We start from the raw sequence: 20,810 nt of genomic DNA on the forward strand, positions 1-20,810 counted from the left end.
ATGGGACTTTGCTTTATTGAGCTTTACATATACTTGAAGATTTTTTACAAATTGAAGGTTTGTGGCAACTCTGTGTTAAGCAATTCTATTAGTGCCATTTTGTCAACATTTGCTCACTTCATGTCTCTGTGTCACGTTTTGGTAATTCTCCCACTATTTCAAACGTTTTCTTTACTACTACATTATCATTACATTTGCCATGGTGATTTGACAGCAGTGGTCTTTGATGTTACTATTGAAACATCAACATTGTTTTGGAGCGTCACAAACCTCACCTGTATAAGACCATGAACTTAATAGATAAATCTTGTGTGTGTTCTGACAGCTCCACCAACTGACTGTTCCCCCATCTCCCTCTCTTCTCAGGCCTCCCCGTTCTCTGGCACCCAACAATATTGAAATTAGGCCAACTACTATGGCCTCAAAGTGGTCAAGAGAAAGGAAGAATCATGCATCTATTACCTTATCGTCAAAAGTTGGAAATGATTAAGCTTGGTGAGGAAGGCATGCCAAAAGCTGAAATAGCCCGAAAGCTAGGCCTGCTGTGCCAAACAGTTGACTAAGTTGTAAATTCAAAGAAAAAGTTCTTGTAGGAAATTAAAGGTGCTAACTCCAGTGAACACACAATGATTAAAAAAAAAAAAAAGTGAAACAGTCTTATTGTCAACATGGAGTAAGTTTTAGTGGTCTGGAGAGAAGGTCAAACCAACCACAACATTTCCCAAAGTCTAATTCAAAGCAAGACCCTAACTGTCTTCAATTCTATGAAAGCTTACAGAGGTGAGAAAGCTGCAGAAGAAAAGTCTAAAGCTAACAGAGGTTGGTTCATGAGCTTTAAGGAAAGAAGCCATCTTCATCACATAAAAGTACACGGTGAAGCTGCAAGTATTGATGGTAGAAGACACAGCAAGTTATGCAGATAATCCAGCTAAGATCATTAACAAATGTAGATGAAACGGCCTTATAGAGGAAGAAGATGCCATTTGGGACTTCCATAGCCAGAGAAGAGAAATCAATGCCTGGCTTCAAAGGTTGAAAGAGTAGGCTTCATATTGATGTATGGCAAAACCAATACAATTTTGTAAAGTAATTAGTCTCCAATTAAAATAAATAAATTTACATTAAAAAAAAAAATTCCAGAGCAGAAAAAAAAAGAAAGAAAGAGTATGCTGCCTCTCTTGTTAGGGGCTAAGGTAGCTGGTGACTTTAAGTTGAAATCAATACTCAGTTACCATTCCAAAAATCCTAGGGTCCTTAAGGATTATGCTGAATCTACCCTGCCTATAAATGGAACAACAAAGCCTGGATGACTGCACATCTGTCTACAACAAGGTTTACTGGATACTCTTAGCCATTGTTGAGACCTACTGCTCAGAAAAAAAAAAAGTTCTTTCAAATTATTACTGCTCATTGATAATGCACCTGGTCACCAAAGAGCTCCGATGGAGATGTACAATGAGATGACTGTTGTTTTCATGCCTGCTAACATATCTGCAGCCTGTGGATCAAGAGGAAATAATTTCGAAGTTCAAGAATTTCAGTGTTAAGAAATGCATTTCATAAAGCTATGGTTGTAATAGACAGATGTGGGCAAACCATTCTAGATGCCATTAAGAACATTCATGTTGCTTAGGAAGAAGTCAAAATATCAACATTAACAGTGTTTGGAAGAAGTTGAATACAACCCCCATGGATGATTCTGAAGGATTCAAGACTTCAGTGGAGGAAGTCACTACAGATGTGGTGGAGACAACAAGAGAACTAGAATTGGAAGTGGAGCCAGAAGATGACTTAATTGCGGCAATCTCATGATAAACTTTTAACAGATGAGAAGCTGCTTCCAATGGATGAGCAAAGAAAGTGGTTCTTCGAGAAGGAATCTCCTGCATTCAATCATGAAGACTGTTGAAATGACAACAAAGGATTTAGAATATTACATAAAGTTAGTTGATAAAATAGCAGCAGGGTCTGAGAGGACTGACTCATATTTCAAATGATGTTCTACTTCATGAAAAGAAGAGTCAATCAGTGTGGCAAACTTTATTATTGTCTTATTTTAAGAAACTGCCAGAGCCACTCCAACCTTTACAAATTGCCACTCTGATCAGTCAGCAGTCATCAACATCTAGGCACAGATGATGACCAGAATTTTTAGCAATAAAGTAGTTTTTAATTAAGGTACATACATCATTTTATTAGATAAGGCTACTGCACACTTAATAGACTATAGCATAATATAAACATAACTTTTATATGTATTGGAAAACCAAAAAATTTGCATGACTTGTTTTATTGAAAACCTCACTTTATTGCAGTGGTCTGGAACTGAACCCACAGTACCTGCGAGGTATGCCTACGCTGTCAATCTCTTCCTAATTAGCCTGTGAGCTTCGACAGAAACAGGCAATATCTGTAGTACCATATACTGAATGCTCAGTCACTGGCAAACCATTTGGCATGTACTTTGTAGAGAAACAGTAAATTTGGCATTTTTAGAAAACTCACTAATGAAGGAAGCAAGTATATTGAAAGGTTAACTAATGACAGCAGCTCTATTAGGGTTCTCCAGAGAAACAGAACCAACTGGATAGAGACAAAGAGAGATTTATTATGAGGAATTGGCTCTTGTGATGAAAACAGCAAGTCTCAAGATCTGCAGGGTGAACTGGCAAACTGGACACCCAGGGGGGCTGGTGGTTTAGTTCCAGTCCAAGTGTGAAGGTCCAAGAAGCAGAGGACCAATGCCCTAGTTCCAGAGCCCCCAGGCAGGAAGAATTCTCTCTTGTACCGGGAAAAGTCAGCCTTTTTGTTCTATTCAGGTCTTCAACTGATTAGATGAGGCCCACTCACATGATGGAGGGCAATCTTCTTTACTCAATCTACTGATTTAAATGTTAATCTCACCCCAAAACATCCTCACAGCAACACTCAGTACAATGTTTGACCAAGTAATCTGGGCACGTGTGGCCCAGTCATGTTGGTACATAAAGTTGCTATATTAGCCAAATAATCCCATGGGTTTGGCTTTTTATTGAACATTAAATGTCCTTATATCTCCAAAATATTAATGTCAAAGCCAAAATCCTAACACACAAAGGGTTTTAGGAAAGTCAATTTTCTGACACATTATTGCACGACTTTATGATTTTCTTTTCCTAACTGCTGAACTGCATTATACTTCAAAAACATAAAAGCCTAAAAGTGATAGTGGAACTAATCATTAGATGTTAGATGGCCCATGGACTCCCCCTACATCCTCCCACCACCACAGATAATGCCCAACAAATAACACAAGTCTTTGTTTTTCTGAAGCTGGACAGATAAAGAAAAAGAAATTTAGACCTAGATACTCAGTACAATTTTTCTTGCAGAGTCTAAGGGAAATAATTTTAAATAAAAAGTTAGCTGGGCTTCCCTGGTGGCTCAGCTGGTAGAGAATCTGCCTGCAATGCATGAGACCTGGGTTCAGTCCCTGGGTTGGGAAGATCCCCCAGGGAAGGGAAAGGCTACCCACTCCAATATTCTGGCCTGGAGAATTCCATGAACTGTATAGTCCATGGGGTCACAAAAAGTCAGACAGGGATTCTTTTAAAGTATGATCCACAGTCTCCAGCTTTGTTTCTCTTTAAGTCCTACCTCATCTTTCCATCCTCAAAGATATAAACCCATACCCTTAAATTGAAGAAATGCTCAGCCTTGTCATAGGGTCCACTGCCTTCCCCTATCCATGGCTCACAGCAAAACACAATTACATATTCTAGTACATTTTCTGTGGAGAAGGCAATGGCACCCCACTCCAGCACTCTTGCCTGGAAAATCCCATGGACGGAGGAGCCTGGTAGGCTGCAGTCCATGGGGTTGCTGAGGGTCGGACACGACTGAGCGACTTCACTTTCACTTTTCACTTTCATGTATTGGAGAAGGAAATGGTAACCCACTCCAGTGTTCTTGCCTGGAGAATCCCAGGGACGGGGGAACCTGGTGGGCTGCCATCTATGGGGACGCACAGAGTCGGACATGACTGAAGTGACTTAGCAGAAGCAGTACATTTTCTGAAGAGTATTCATTCTATACAAGCGGGACAAAGAGCTCCAGCAAAACACCGCACAATGCAAGAGTTCTGACACTCCTAATCTAGTTGATCTCAATGACTTTAAACACATTGGGTTATTTCATTAGTGAGCTCTCCAAATGCTATGGACTGAATGTGTATGCTGTGGTGGTCAATGGGAGGGAGAAGGGTGGACTGGGAGTTTGGGGTTAGTAGATGCAATCTCTTATGCTTAGAATGGATAAACAACAAGGTCCTACTGTACAGCACAAGGAACTATATCCAATCTCCTGGGATAAGCCATGGCAGAAAAGAATATTTTCAAAGAAGAATGTATATATGTGTATAAGTGAATCTCTTTGCTGTATAGCAGAAATTAGCACAACGTTGTAAATCAACTACACTGCAATTAAAAAAAAAAAAAAGGTCACATGCTGAAATCCTATCCCCCAATTTGATGGTATTTGGTTTGGCCTTTGGGAGGCAGTAGCAACCCACTCCAGTACTCTTGCCTGGAAAATCCCATGGATGGAGGAGCCTGGTGGGCTGCAGTCCATGGGGTCGCTAGGAGTCAGATATGACTGAGCAACTTCACTTTCACTTTTCACTTTCATGCATTGGAGAAGGAAATGGCAACCCACTCCAGTGTTCTTGCCTGGAGAATCCCAGGGACGGGGGAGCCTGGTGGGCTGCCATCTATGGGGTGCCGTCTATGGGGTCGCACAGAGTCAAACACGACTGAAGCGACTTAGCAGCAGCAGCAGCAGCAACGAGGGTGGAGTCTTCATGAATGGGATTAGCGCCCTTATAAAAAGACATGAGGGAGCTTGCTCGCTCTCTCTCTCTCTCTCTACTCTCTGCCACTGTGAGGAGGCCATATACCATGGTGGCACACTGACCATGGACTTCCATCCTCTAGAACCATGTGAAATAAATTTCTGATAAGCCATCCAGTTATGGTATTTATCTTAGCCCAAACTAAGACACCAAATATACAATATTTATTGTGTCCCTACTACATGACAGGCACGATTCGTTGTGAAGGGGCCACCACCACCATAAGGTAAAGACAAGCCCCTTTCACACTTTCAACTATCAGAATGCTATATATATGCCTGCCTGGCTCCTCTGTCCATTGGAATTCTCCAGCTATCAATACTGGAGCGCGTTGCCATTCCTTTCTCTAGATCTTCTCAACCCAGGGATTGAACCCCAGTCTCCCAAATTGCAGGCAGATTCTTTACTATCTGAGCTACCAGGGAAACCCATATATATACACATATACATGCAAATACACTTTTCAGAAAAACAGTACTTCCCCAGATGTAAATTTACCTGCAAAAGTTTCCCCTTCCCACAGTGCAGATAGCCTTTTACAATTCAATACAGAGCAAGCTGTCTGCGTTTCTCTCTATGCCCTCTCTTGTTCATACCAAGTCAAGTTATACTTCTGCCTGAGAAACTCGCAGACAGCATCATGTACACACAACACAAACATCTACCTCACATCGCCACGTCCAGGTACAAAATGACCTGAAAAAAAAAAAAAAACTTCGAAGTTAATTTTTTTGTTTCTCCTTCTACCATTGTCCAAACTTCCCACACCCCCACTTCCCTACAACTGGTCTCTATAGATAGAAGGGGAACAGAAGACAGTAAGAAGGATGGGCTTTCTTTACAGTTACACAAATATATACCATACATATATATACATATATATAAAACACTATATATTTTTTAAATTTATTTTTAATTGGAGGATAACTGTTTTATGATATTGTGTTGGTTTCTGCTGTATAACAATGTGAATCAGTCATAAATATACATATGCCCCCTCCCTCTTGAACCTCCCTCCCACCTTCCACCCCATCCCACCCCTTTATATATACATATACATACATACATATATATGTATGTGTTTACACAGTCAAATGATGTGTCTTAAAATAACATGTAACATTGTCAGAGAAAAGCTCTTTTCCAAATGCAACTCTGCATGACAGACTTTTCAAGTAGGCTGACACTGCAGTCCCTGAGTTCTTGAAAGGTGACCTTCACCCCCAACTACATTAGTCAGCAATTCGATTTTCTCAGTATCTTAAAGAGGTGATAATAGCTGCAAATTGTCCTGGCATATGCTACCAACTGCTTCTTTAAAGCAACAGTTACACAACTTACTTTCTCTCAATTTGATTAAAAATATATATATATACATATATATATATTCTTTTGTAACAGTTGTTTTACATTTTCAAACTCAAGTTTGGAATTGAAAGTTGGAAACTCACATATGCAGGAAGATCCAGTAGCAAGCTTCAACTAAACATATGAATCTTACAGATACATAATTTTGCCTTTTCTCAATCTCATTATTTTTTGATAACTTGAAATGCTATCCTATTTGATCATGTTTAAGTTGTCTGTCATTGCAATTTCACACTACATCTCAAATAACACCACATTTTTTTCATAGAATGTTCACATCTCTAATTTCCCAAAAGCCTCACAACCACTGTGAGTATGGTAGGTGGGGTGGCTAATATTAACCACAGTTTAGAAGAGATGAAATGGAAGCTTAAAGAAATTAGAGTGTGAATATTCTCAAAAACTCTGTCATGAGTCCCTGTTCTTCCACTACGCCAAAGAACCCTTCTACTATGTCATCCTAGATTCAACATGACATGATGGCCTCATAAAATTCTAACTTTAATTCCTCCTGTTTATCTGAGTGCTGAGCTTGTGAATCCAAAAGTCTCTTGACTATTTTTTGCTGTATCAGTTCAGTTCAGTCGCTCAGTTGTGTCCGACTCTTTGCAACCCCATGAATCACAGCACGCCAGGCCTCCCTGTCCATCACCAACTCCCGGAGTTCACTCAAACTCACGTCCATCGAGTTGGTGATGCCATCCAGCCATCTCATCCTCTGTCGTCCCCTTCTCCTCCTGCCTCTAATCCCTCCCAGCATCAGACTCTTTTCCAATGAGTCAACTCTTTGCATGAGGTGGCCAAAGTACTGGAGTTTCAGCTTTAGCATCATTCCTTCCAATGAGCACCCAGGACTGATCTCCTTTAAAATGGACTGGTTGGATCTCCTTGCAGTCCAAAGGACTCTCAAGAGTCTTCTCCAGCACCACAGTTCAAAAGCATCAATTCTTCGGTGCTCAGCTTTCTTTATAGTCCAACTGTCACAACCATACATGACCACTGGAAAAACCATAGCCTTGACTAGGTGGACTTTTGTTGGCAAAGTAATGTCTCTGCTTTTGAATATGCTGTCTAGGTTGGTCATAACTTTCCTTCCAAGGAGTAAGTGTCTTTTAATTTCATGGCTGCAGTCACCATCCACAGTGATTTTGGAGCCCAAGAAAATAAAGTCTGTCATTGTTTCCACTGTTTCCCCATCTATTTCCCATGAAGTGATGGGACCGGATGCCATGACCTTTGTTTTCTGAATGTTGAGCTTTAAGCCAACTTTTTCACTCTCCTCTTTCACTTTCATCAAGAGGCTTTTGAGTTCCTCTTCACTTTCTGCCATAAGGGCGGTGTCATCTGCATATCTGAGGTTGTTGATATTTCTCTGGCAATTTTGATATTAGCTTGTGCTTCTTCCAGCCCAGAGTTTCTCATGATGTACTCTGCATATAAGTTAAATAAGCAGGGTGACAATATACAGCCTTGATGTACTCCTTTACCTATTTGGAACCAGTCTGTTGTTCCATGTCAAGTTCTAACTGTTGTTTCCTGACCTGCATACAGATTTCTCAAGAGGCAGATCAGGTGGTCTGGTATTCCCATCTCTTTCAGAATTTTCCACAGTTTGTTGTGATCCACACAGTCAAAGGCTTTGGCATAGTCAATAAAGCAGAAATAGATGTTTTTCCAGAATTCGCTTGCTTTTATGATGACCCAGCAGGTGTTAGCAATTTGATCTCTTGTTCTTCTGCCTTTTCTAAATCCAGCTTGAACATCTGGAAGTTCATGGTTCATGTACTGTTGAAGCCTGGCTTGGAGAATTTCAAGCATTACTTTACTAGCATGTGAGATGAGTGCAATTGTGTGGTAGTTTGAGCATTCTTTGGCATTGCCTTTCTTAGGGATTGAAATGAAAACTGACTTTTTCCAGTCTTGTGGCCACTGCTGAATTTTCCAAATTTGCTGGCATATTGAGTGCAGCACTTTTACAGCATCATCTTTCAGGATTTGATATAGCTTAATGGGAATTCCATCACCTCCACTAGCTTTGTTTGTAGTAATGCTTTTTAAGGCCCACTTGACTTCACATTCCAGGATGTCAGCTCTAGATGAGTGATCATACCATCATGATTATCTGGGTCTTGAAGATCTTTTTTGTACAATTCTTCTGTTGTATTCTTGCCATTTCTTCTTAATATCTTTTGCTTCTGTTAGGTCTGTACCATTTCTGTCCTTTATTGAGCCCATCTTTGCATGAAATGCTCTCTTGGTATCTCTAATTTTCTTGAAGAGATCTCTAGTCTTTCCCATTCTGTTGTCTTCCTCTATTTCTTTGCAATGATCACTGAGGAAGGCTTTCATATCTCTCCTCACTATTCTTTGGACTCTGCATTCAAATGGGTATATCTTTCCTTTTCCCTTTGCTTTTAGCTTCTCTTTTTCTTACAGTTATTTGTAAGACCTCCTCAGGCAGCCATTTTGCTTTTTTGTATTTCTTTGTCTTGAGGATGGTCTTGATCTGTGTCTTCTGTACAGTGTCACGAACCTCCGTTCATAGTTCATCAGGCACTCTGTCTATCAGATCTAGTCCCTTAAATCTATTTCTCACTTCCACTGTATAGTCATAAGTGATTTCATTTAGGTCATACCTGAATGGTCTACTGGTTTTCCCTACTTTCTTTTAGTTTTTAATTTTCCTTTTGCACGCTAGTAATATCTCTATTTTGCCAAATCGAATGATCAGTTGTTAGGTATTTGACTGAAACTACTAGCAGCCCTTAAAATTGTAGATCACTCTATACTTCTTTTGTTTGGGATTTTTTTCTTCCAGTTTCACTGAGATATAACTGACATATAGCACTGTATAAGTTTAAGGTATACAGTATAATGATTTGACTTGCATATATCATGAAATGGGTACTGCAATAATTTTAGAGAATATCCATGATCTCATAGTTACAAAATAAAACAAATTTTTAAAAATTCCCTTGTGATGATGACTCAGTAATTATTCTCAACAACGTTCATATATAACATAGAGCAGTATTAATTTTATTTATCATATTGTATATCACATTCCTAGTACTTATTTATCTTATAGCTGAAAGTTTGGATCTTTTGACCACTTTGATACAATTCCCTCTCCCCTGACTCCTTGCATGTTGCAACCACAAATCTATTCTCTTTTTCTATGTGTTTTGTTTTGTGCCTGTTTTCATGGTATAACTGATCTACAACATTATGTTAGTTCCTCTTATACAACATAGTGATTTGATATTTTTGTACAATACAAAATGGTCACCATGATAAGTCCAGTTACCATCTGTCACCACACAAAAATATCACATAATTATTGACTATATTCCTCATACTGTACATTTCATACCAGTGACTCATATATTTTGCAACTAGAGGTTTGTACCTCTTAATTGCCCATGTCTATATCTCTCTTCAGAGAAAAATGTCCTTCTTGAAATATATACTTAACCTGGCTTCTAGAATACCACACTACCCTGAGTCTTTCTCTAATCCTCTACCTATCAAGGCTCTATCCTCAATCTATTTATCTTTCCAATCTATGTTAATTCACTAGTCACACATTCAACTTTAAATATCATCTTACACATATACACTCAAACATAAACCTATTTGTAACCTTTCATTTACACTCCAAATTCATACACACTACTTATTGAACATCACCCCTTAGATGTCTAATAGGAAACTCACTTTAAAAAGTCCAAGATAAAACACTTTAACAAAACTTGCTTTAAAATCTCCAAATTTTCTCTTCCCTTATGCTTCCCCTTCTCAACAAATGGCAATACCTCTTCCTTCATCATGAAGGTCAAAATTACTGGAGACATTCTTGACTTGTCTCTTTTCTACAACCCATGCACCTTACCTATGAGCAAAGCCTATGGATTAAACTTCTGACTTATCCTGATTTCCTTCTCTTTTCACCACCTTCATCATCACAACTCTAGTAAAATGAAAGATGTTATTGGCCTAATGTTGTTATTGCACAAATTATTTAAAGGTACTCACTTTGAGCAGGAAGATATTTGGATGTGAAAACGAGACATCTGTGAGATTTAGAAAAAAATATGCACCTTCCATGAGCAAATGGCTTGGCCACAGATTACTCTGCAAAGATTGGGAAAAGGCTCTCCTTCCTGTAGGTGAAAACAACCCTGTGCCAGGGCACAAGGCTGGGAGAGCAGAGCTCTAATATAATATAATACAGAGCTCTCTCTGTATATTAGCCCCTAATTGATGCTCAACCTACACAACTATACTTAGCAGCTCTGAGTGAAACTACCAACACCCTTCATCTAGAAGACTGCAATCACTTCCTGTTCACCCAACAGGTGTCCCACCATATCCAGTTCTCCATGAAACTTCCAAAGTGTCACTTCTGAATTATAAAACTCACAGGACTCTCTCCTCGATCAAATTCAAGTCAGCTCCTCTCAGTCCACTTCTCCACTAGGCCCTAAACTTGGCCTCTGCCCTTGGCATACAGAGTCCAGTTTTAACAAGAAAACTTCTCGTTGGACATTTAGGTTGTTTCCTAAATGTCTTAGCTATTGTAAATGTTGCTCCAATGAACACTGGGTTACATGTGTCACTTTGAATTATGGGTATATGTCCAGTAAAGGAATGGAATTGCTGGATCATATGGTATCCCTATTTTTAGTTTTTTAAGGACTCCATTCTGTTCTCAGTGGCTATATCAATTTAAATTCCCACCAACAGTGTAGGAGGGTTCCCTTTTTGGTGCTCTGTAATGACCTAGAGGGAATGGAGGGAGGCCCAATAGGGAGGTGAATATGTATATATACTTATAGCTGATTCACTTCATTATACAGTAGGAACTAACAATATATTCTAAAGCAACTATACTCCAATTTTAAAAAAAGAAGAAACCTGCTGGATCAATTTGGTAAGATTCTCTCATCCTCAATATCTAATCAAATTCCTCACTCTCCACCTTGGGTTCTGATCACCCTTGATATCGCTCTGGCCAGACTTCAGCAAGAATCCTGTCAAGTCAGTTAGCCAGTATCCCCCAATCCCTTGGGAATTTTCTATCCACTGATCCTCGCTCTGTTCCTTGGCTATAAATCTGTGCTTGTCCTTGTTATATTGGAAGTTGAACCCCATCTTTATCCCCTACTGCAAAATTCCCCTTGCAGAACCCCCCTCTTGAATAAAGTCTTATTGTCTTTAACAACTATCATGATGAATTTTTCTTGAACAAAGTGGATCTTAGCATACCCTGACTTAAAGATTGCCAGTGACCTCCTACCACACTTAGAATAAAATGCAAACTCCTTATCATGGCCAACAAGGCCTTGCATGCTATTATTTTTCCTCTTTCTTCACTTCATCTTTCTACATTTTCTGCCATATTCACTCTTGTTTAGCCATACAGCTTTCTTGCTGTCTCTCCAGCACACCAAGCTTATTCTGCTCTGGGTCTCTATAGCTGTTGCTTCTTCTACCACAATCACTTTTTCTAAGACCTTTACAAATATTGTCATTTCAATTTACCCCAGTCCTCTTTAAAAAGTTGCTTCCTAAGTGCCCTATATCTAAAATAGCACACACATACACACACACACATAAACTTTCACTCTCTATCCCTCAGCCAGCTTTACTTGTTTTCATAGAATTTATTATAACATGATATATTTTATACTCATCCACGTTTTTTATTATTTGCTTTTCCTTCTAAGTTGTAGAGTTGTTAAAGGGGAAAGTATCCATCCTATCACTATATCCTCCAATGTCTAGAACACAGACTGGCACTAGTAGATACTCGATACTTAAATGAATGAATCAATGAATGATAACTGCCAGGCTTATAAACCACCTTCACAAATGTTTATTGACATCGTTTTATTTAAACTGATGAATGTCTTTGTTACCTAAATGGCTATATTTTAAATGAGTTTTTTCATTTAAATTAGAAAATGAAGGTAATCGATTAGTAGTACATTTGACTCAAATAGAAGATAATATGAAAAATGTATATATTGAAAACAAAATAGCATCACAATTAGCTATTTTTCTAGTCAAAGATTCTGAGTGTGGGCCTTCCTCTATTAAAAAAGATTACATGGCACTGGAGAACTGATAACTCACTAGCACCAAACTGACTTTCTTCTTTTGCATAAACCAAAGCAATCAAGAGAAAAACTAAAACAGAGAAAGCTTGTTTTACTTATGAGGATCAAAGTTATTAAATTCCATGCCATTAAACTATTTAAAATTATCACACACACAATAGTCAGCTTCAATTGGTATGCCCTGTACTAGGTGGTTAAGCCTTTCACGCCTCTCGTTCTTTAAGGAATAAAAGCAATTTGCTCAGGTTCACACAACTGTTCAGGGTGGATTAATACTTGGTATAAGATTTTCTTTTCCTATCCCAGGGCTCTGTATACTAAATTAACCATCTCCCCCATTTGATATCAAAACTGTATTTGCCAGCTTTCTATGCACCTGAATCTGTCTCTGGCCTTCCCTAAAGTGATAAAATATTCCCAAGTCTCTGGCCATGAATTGCACTCAAAGCTTACCCATGGGTTAAATCAAGGTCTAAGAGAATAACAAATTTTACAGTCCTTAATGCAAAGTCAATTACACCACAGGGTTCTTTTTTTTAGAGCTTACATCATTTGCATATGTGAAATGAAGTTGATGTGCAGTTGAAATGACAGAAACAGATGCTTCTGCCATCACTTAATATGAAACATAATTTTCCATGCTGGTGAACAGAAGGCTCTCAGTTGCAGAGGCTATAGGTACAAAGGGTCTTACATCTTAGAATCTATCAAGTATAAGAAGTCTCTAAACTTCTCCCCAAACACATTTTGTTTTGTTCATTTAATGCTGTGCATTCCAAGGTGTTCATTGGAAGAACTGATGCTAAAGCTGAAACTCCAATACTTTGGCCACCTCATGCAAACAGTTGACTCTTTGGAAAAGACCCTGCTGCTAGGAGGGATTGGGGCAGGAGAGGGGACGACAGAGGATGAGATGGCTGGATGGCATCAATGACTCGATGGACGTTAGTCTGAGTGAACTCCAGGAGTTGGTGATGGACAGGGAGGCCTGGTGTGCTGTCATTCATGGGGTTGCAAAGAGTCAGACATGACTGAGAGACTGAACTGAACTGAACTGATTCCTATATTGGTTTGGGTTATAAACCTCACTGCTTAATGCTTGTTCCTAGGTTGGTAGTCCCACTCCTGTTTCTAAGATTCAAAGAACGTGATTGAAAACCTGAGCTTCTAACCACCCTGCTGCTGCTGCTGCTGCTAAGTCGCTTCAGTCGTGTCCAACTCTGTGTGACCCCATAGACAGCAGTCCACCAGGCTCCACCATCCCTGGGATTCTCCAGGCTAGAACACTGGAGTGGGTTGCCATTTCCTCTCCAATGCATGAAAGTGAAAAGCGAAAGTGAAGTCACTCAATTGTGTCCGACTCTTTGCAACCCCATGGACTGCAGCCTACCAGGCTCCTCCGTCCATGGGATTTTCTAGGTAAGAGTACTGGAGTGGGTTGCCATTGCCTTCACTGACCACTCTAGGCCTGATAAACACTGCTTTGTTACAAATGGTCATCATAGCAATAAACAGAGTATTCCAAAATCAAGATAGATTAATATATTCACATAAAACTTAGACAACTTAAAATATCCAATTTGGGATCTTTAAGATAAAAAATATTCTAAATCCACTACAGTACAATGGTGAATTAAATGTCCATATTCAGCAGATTTTCCAGCCTTAATTTAGACATCATTCAAAAGTCATTTGTCATGAGGAAGCAATATAATAGGGTAAGAAATTTGGTAATATCAGTATATACTGCTGGGTTCATATCCTACTTCTCCCACTTACGAGTTCTATGGCCTTGGACTAGAAACCTGGCTCTTCTGTGACTCTGCTTCATAGTCTGTATTAAAAATAATAATAATGCCTTCCAAGGCTGTTGTAGAATTAAGTAACATGTGAGTCCATTTGGAAAACTCAGCAGTGAGTTCATTTGGAAAACATTTCTATTTTTGTTCTAACACTTTTGTTTGCCCATGCACCAGGTATTATGCCCCTTTTCCTATTTTCCGGAACAATCTGCCTTGCATTATGAAAGCTGGAAGCATCAGAGTCTCACCTTCTCATGCATTTTTGAAGCTCAGAGTTGGACATGTGACACAATGGGAATTCTGTTTAAAGGTTTGAGAATAGTTTGACTTCTTGTCAAAAGATCTGTGAGGAGAAACTTCCCACATTTCCACTTATATATATTTCATGGATGTAATTGTATGAGGACATGATGTCTGAAGCTAAAGCAGCCATGTAGCCTCTATGAAGGGATAATCCTAACAGTGAAAATCAAGCAACCCAGAATGGTGGTGCTCCAAAGGATAAAAAAGCTTTACCCTCTGACAGTATCAATGATCTTCTGAACTTGCTAATCCTAAAATCCGCCCTGTGTCCAGAATCCTTGTTGAATGGTTAATAGTCTTTTTATGGCTTCAGATTCTTTTAGCTGTATGTTGTTAGAGGGGAGAGCCCTGTAACTGTTACACGTCTAATTATACTGTTTCATAAATTTATGCTTCCCCAGACCAACTTATGTTTGTCTACTTGAACATTACCTTTATTATTCAAAGTCCAATGAAATTTTTAACACCTGACAATCTCATTCCAAGAGAAGATAGCCCTGCTCCAGTTCATTAACTTTTATTATCTATAGCAGTGGTTCAAACTGCTTGTTACTGAAAAGAATTATTTGAGGAACTCATTAAACATTTAGCTTCCCAGACTCTACTTTCAGACTTATTAAATCAGTCTCTGGAAGAAAGAAATCTGGAAACTTGCATTTTTAGCAAGCTACGCAAATAATTGTGGTAAACCTCTAAATTTAGGAAGTTGCTGTTGTTGTTTAGTTGCTTATTTGTGTCTGATTCTTTTGTGACCTCATGGACTGGAGCTTGCCAGGCTCCTCTGTCCATGGGATTTCCCAGGCAAGAATACTGGGATTTCCACCTACCAATGCAGGAGACATAAGAGACATGGGTTTGACCCCTGGGTCAGGAAGATCCCCTTGAGAAGGGGCATGCAACCCATTCCAGTATTCTTGCCTGGGAAATTCCATGGACAGAGGAGCTTGGTGGGCTATGGTCCATAGGGTCGCAAAGAGTCAGGCACAATTGAAGTGACTGGAGTGGTTTGCCACTGGAATCTTTCTGACCCAGGGATCAAACTCATGTCTCTTGCCATGACAAGCAAGTCTGTACTATTGAACCACCAAGGAAGTCAAATTTAGGAAATACTGGTCCATATCGCACTAATACTTAGTTTATATGTTCATTATCTAACCCCATAACTAGGTTTGTAAGCTTCTAGAGGCAGAAACTCAGAGAAGGCAATGGCACCCCACTCCAGTACTCTTGCCTGGAAAATCCCATGGACGGAGGAGCCTGGTGGGCTGCAGTCCATGGGGTTGCTAAGAGTCCAACATGACTGAGTGACTTCACTTACACTTTTCACTTTCATGCATTGAAGAAGGAAATGGCAACCCACTCCAGTGTTCTTGCCTGGAGAATCCCAGGGATGGGGAGCCTGGCGGGCTGCCATCTATGGGGTTGCAGAGTCGGACGTGATTGAAGCGACTTAGCAGCAGCAGCAGAGGCAGAAACTAAGCCTTAAGTCAAATGTTTCAGTTTTCTGGGCATATTTTCTGTATTCTTCTAGAGTAGGATTACTCAAAAATGTAGCCCAAGACCATGTCAGGTCTAGAGATTATTTTAGGTGGAGCATTATATTTTGATAAAATGAAAAATGTAATATGCTTATTTTAAAGATATGACCTGATATCTAATTTAAAAAGTCATTAAGCAGTAGCAAGGGAAAAATCATCCCTAGGAAACTAAATAATAATAGAGGTCCATGAGAATCACTTTGTTATATCAGACACCAGGAATTGCTCAGAATTTATTTTCATATTTACCTTTGCTTTATTGCACATAATATTCATTTAGACAAAAATAATATGTAAAAAGAGTTAAGGTAGAACTCAAGTTGTTGAATGTTGAGAAAGATTGCTCTGTGGGACTGTGGTGTATAGATAACCTTAATTTTATTAGCCAGGACAGTAATCCCTTTAATTAACTGGGGAAAAAAAAAAGAAAGGCAATCTACCTTTCAACTTGGTGTGCTGCCTTGCACCAAGTATTGCACATAGTAAGAAATGCATTAGTATAAAGGAAAATAAAATTGCAAATTTTACCCCCTCAATAGTGTATCTCTAAGGTCATTCACATACTCAGTCCTTCAATCATTCAACAAATACTCACTGAGCATTGGCTATGCAGCAAGCTCTGTTCAACCAACTATTTGGATGCTACAGTGACTGTGTAAAAAAGCTTGAAATGTTCATTTTTAACAGGTGATCTGAATGACTGTGATGAGCCTTCAGGTTTAAGAAGCACTAGTCTGTGTTACATGAATGTTTAGTCATATATTCATTAATACTGTCCTCATGAAACATATATTTTCCATGTGGGGAAGTAGGCAATAAACAACTGAGCAAATACATACACAATATGACATAATAAATACTACAGAAAAAATGGACTTCCCCAGCGGCTCAGTGGTAAGGAATCCATCTACAATGCAGGAACCTCAGGAGACTTGAGTTGGATCCCTGGATAGGGACGATCCCCTGGAGGAGGGCGTGGCAATCCGCTCCAGTATTCCTGCCTGGAAAATCCCATAGACAGAGAAGTCTTCTGGGCTATATAGTCCATAGGGTTGCAAAGAGTCAGACACAACTGCAGCGACCGAAAAAATAAACCATGGTAATACCAATTTCAGGCAGGTGTTATTCAGTATTCAGTTATTTCAGGTGGTGTTATTCAGTAACCATGAAGGTGGTACTTGAACAAGATCTGAAGAAAGGAAGAGAGTGAGTCATGAGATATCTGGGGGAAGAGTGTTCCAGAAAGAGAGACAGAGGAAGGCCCTAGAACAGGAGCTTAAATGGAATGTTTAAAGAACAACAAAGAGGCCAGACAGGGAAGTTGAGCCACTGGATGGAAATAGGAAATGAGGTTAGTGAAGTAGCAGAGGGGCTGAACTTGAAAGACTATTTGGCCATTAATAAGATTTGGAATTCTTCCAGGTATAAAATAGATGGCTAGTGGGAAGTTGCTGTATAACAGGGAGCTCAGCTCAGTGCCCTGTGATGACTCAGAGGGGTGGGATGGAGGGTGGTGGTGTGGTAGGAGGGATGTTCAGGAGGGAGTATATGTATACTCTAGTATGTATACTATATTGTGTGTGTGTGTATTCTATATATATATACATAGCTGATTTATGCAGTTCAGCAGAATATAACATATTCAAGCTATTAAATATGTTAATACCTACTAAATCTATTAAATATGTTTAAGCTACTCCAATTAAAAAAACTAAAAAAAAAAAAGAATAGTCACACCACATACTTCTAATTGAAACTTTGCAGCATCCATTTTGGAGAAAACAATGGCACCCCACTCCAGTACTCCTGCCTGGAAAATCCCATGGATGGAGGAGCCTGGTAGGCTGCAGTCCATGGGGTCGCTAAGAGTCCAACATGACTGAGTGACTTCACTTACACTTTTTACTTTTATGCACTGGAGAAGGAAATGGCAACCCACTCCAGTGTTCTTGCCTGGAGAATCCCAGGGAAAGGGGGAGCCTGGTGGGCTGCCATCTATGGGGTCACACAGAGTCGGATATGACTGAAGTGACTTAGCAGCAGCAGCAGCAGCAACATCCATTTACATCCTGAGTTTGACTAATCTAAAAGGTACTTCCCAGGTGGAGCTAGTGATAAAGAACTCACTCGCCAAAGCAGGTGACATAAGAGATGAGAGTTCGAACCCTGGGTCGTGAAGATCCCTTGGAGGAGGACATGGCAACCCACTATAGTATTCTTGCCTAGAAAATTCTATGGACAGAGGAACCTGGTAGGCTACAGTCCATAGGGTTGTATAATCTAACTTATGTTTTAGAAAACTTATTTTGCCTGCAACGTTGAGTATAGACCATAGGAAGAGCAAGTGTGGAAGCAGGGAGACAAGTTAGATAAACAGGCTGTAATGTGCACAGAAAATAAAATTTTATCATAATAAAAACAGTAAGAAATGGATCAATTTTGTATGTGTTTGGACAGTAGAGCCAACAGGATATCCTGAAAAATTAGGAGTCGGTTTGGGGAAAATAGAGCAATTAAGGATTATTCTACATCTTTTGTTTTTGTTCTTAGTTTGCTCATATTTTATTTTTGCTAGGTTTTTTTGTTTGTTTTTATCTGAGCAACTGGAAAGAAGGAATTTCCATTTATTAAAATAGAGAAGACTCTTAGAAGATTAATGCTGGGGAGAAAAGGACAGAAATCAAAGTGTGGTTTGAGACATACAATACTAAGTTAAATAAGTCTGATCAGATCAGATCAGATCACTCGCTCAGTCATGTCCGACTCTTTGTGACCCCATGAATTGGAGCACACCAGGCCTCCCTGTCCATCACCAACTCCCAGAGTTCACTCAGACTCACGTCCATCGAGTCAGTGATGCCATCCAGCCATCTCATCCTTTGGCGTCCCCTTCTCCTCCTGCCCCCAATCCCTCCCAGCATCAGAGTCTTTTCCAATGAGTCAACTCTTTGCATGAGGTGGCCAAAGTACTGGAGTTTCAGCTTTAGCATCATTTCCTCCAAAGAAATCCCAGGGCTGATCTCCTTCAGAATGGACTGGTTGGATCTCCTTGCAGTCCAAGGGGCTCTCAAGAGTCTTCTCCAACACCACAGTTCAAAAGCATCAGTTCTTCGGCGCTCAGCCTTCTTCACAGTCCAACTCTCACATCCATACATGACCACAGGAAAAACCATAGCCTTGACTAGATGAACCTTTGTTGGCAAAGTAATGTCTCTGCTTTTGAATATGCTATCTAGGTTGGTCATAACTTTCCTTCCAAGGAGTAAGCGTCTTTTAATTTCATGGCTACAGTTACCATCTGTAGTGATTTTGGAGCCCAGAAAAATAAAGTCTGACACTGAAGTACATTGAAATAGAAACAGTAAGTAGGCATTTGAATCTGAGTCTAGTGTTTAGGAAGGAGTCAAGGTTGGAGACAGAAATTTTGGAGTTGTTAATACTGAGAAGGTATTAAAGCCACGATGCTGCTGCTGCTGCTGCTAAGTCGATTCAGTCATGTCCAACTCTGTGCGACCCCATAGACAGCAACCCACAAGGCTCCCCCATCCCTGGGATTCTCCAGGCAAGAACACTGGAGGGGGTTGCCATTTCCTTCTCCAACGCATGAAAGTGAAAAGTGAAAGTGAAGTCGCTCAGTCGTGTCCGACCCTCAGCAAACCCATGGACTGCAGCCCACCAGGCTCCCCCACCCATGGGATTTTCCAGGCAAGAGTACTGGAGTGGGGTGCCATTGCCTTCTCCAATTACAGCCATGAGATCTGATGAAATCACAAAGTGAGACAGAATAGAAAGGGACATTCTAGGTATGTAGCCCTGAGATGTCCCAAATAAGTTAGGGAGATGAAAAGGAACAAACAGACTGAGGAAAAGTGCCCACTGATATAGAAGAAACATCAAGAAAGAATGGTGTCCCCAAAGCTAAACTGAAAATTAGGAAATGAGCACCTGGGTCAAATGACCTGAAAGGTCAAATAAGATAAGAACTAGGGATTGGCTACGAGATGAGCAAAAGGACAGTCACTGATGAGTCTGATAAGCACAAGTTTGATGGAATGAGCAAAGAAATGCAAAGGAGAATAGAAGGAAAGAAAGTGGTCACAGGTGACAGAAACTGTCTTTCCAGAAGTGTTGTTATACATGCATGCGTGCGTGCTAAGTTGCTTCAGTCATGTCCAACTTTATGACCACAGCCTGCCAGGCTCCTCTGTTTGTGGGATTATCCAGGCAAGAATACTGGAGTTGGTTGCCATGCCCTCCTCCAGGGGATCTTCCTAAACCCAGGGATCAAACCCAAGTCTCTTATGTCTCCTGCATTGGGAGGCAGGTTCTTTACCACTAGCACCACCTGGGAAGCTCATTGTTATACAGGAGATATGGAATGAGAGAGGAGCCAGAGGAGAAAGTATAACCAAGCATTTTTTGGTGTATGATGAAACATAAGTCCATACAATTAGGTTAATAAAAATTACAGTGGAAAAACTAATTTCTGGAAAAGAGAAGAATTGCTAAAATGATATTTTTGAGAAAGCACAGGAAAATAGGACTCTCTGCACTAAGGAAACCAGTTTTTCCATAGTAACAGAAAAGAAGGCAGGATAAGTGAATACAAATGCATACAAGCTCACACATGTAGTTCAGTTCAGTTCAGTTCAGTTCAGTCACTCAGTCGTGTCCAACTCTTTGTGACCCCATGAATCACAGCACAGCAGGCTTCCCTGTCCATCACCAACTCCCAGAGTTCACTCAAACTCACGTCTATCAAGTCGGTGATCCATCCAGCCATCTCATC

This window comes from Bos mutus, chromosome 7 (assembly GCF_027580195.1).
Source record: "Bos mutus isolate GX-2022 chromosome 7, NWIPB_WYAK_1.1, whole genome shotgun sequence".
Taxonomy (NCBI): domain Eukaryota; kingdom Metazoa; phylum Chordata; class Mammalia; order Artiodactyla; family Bovidae; genus Bos; species Bos mutus.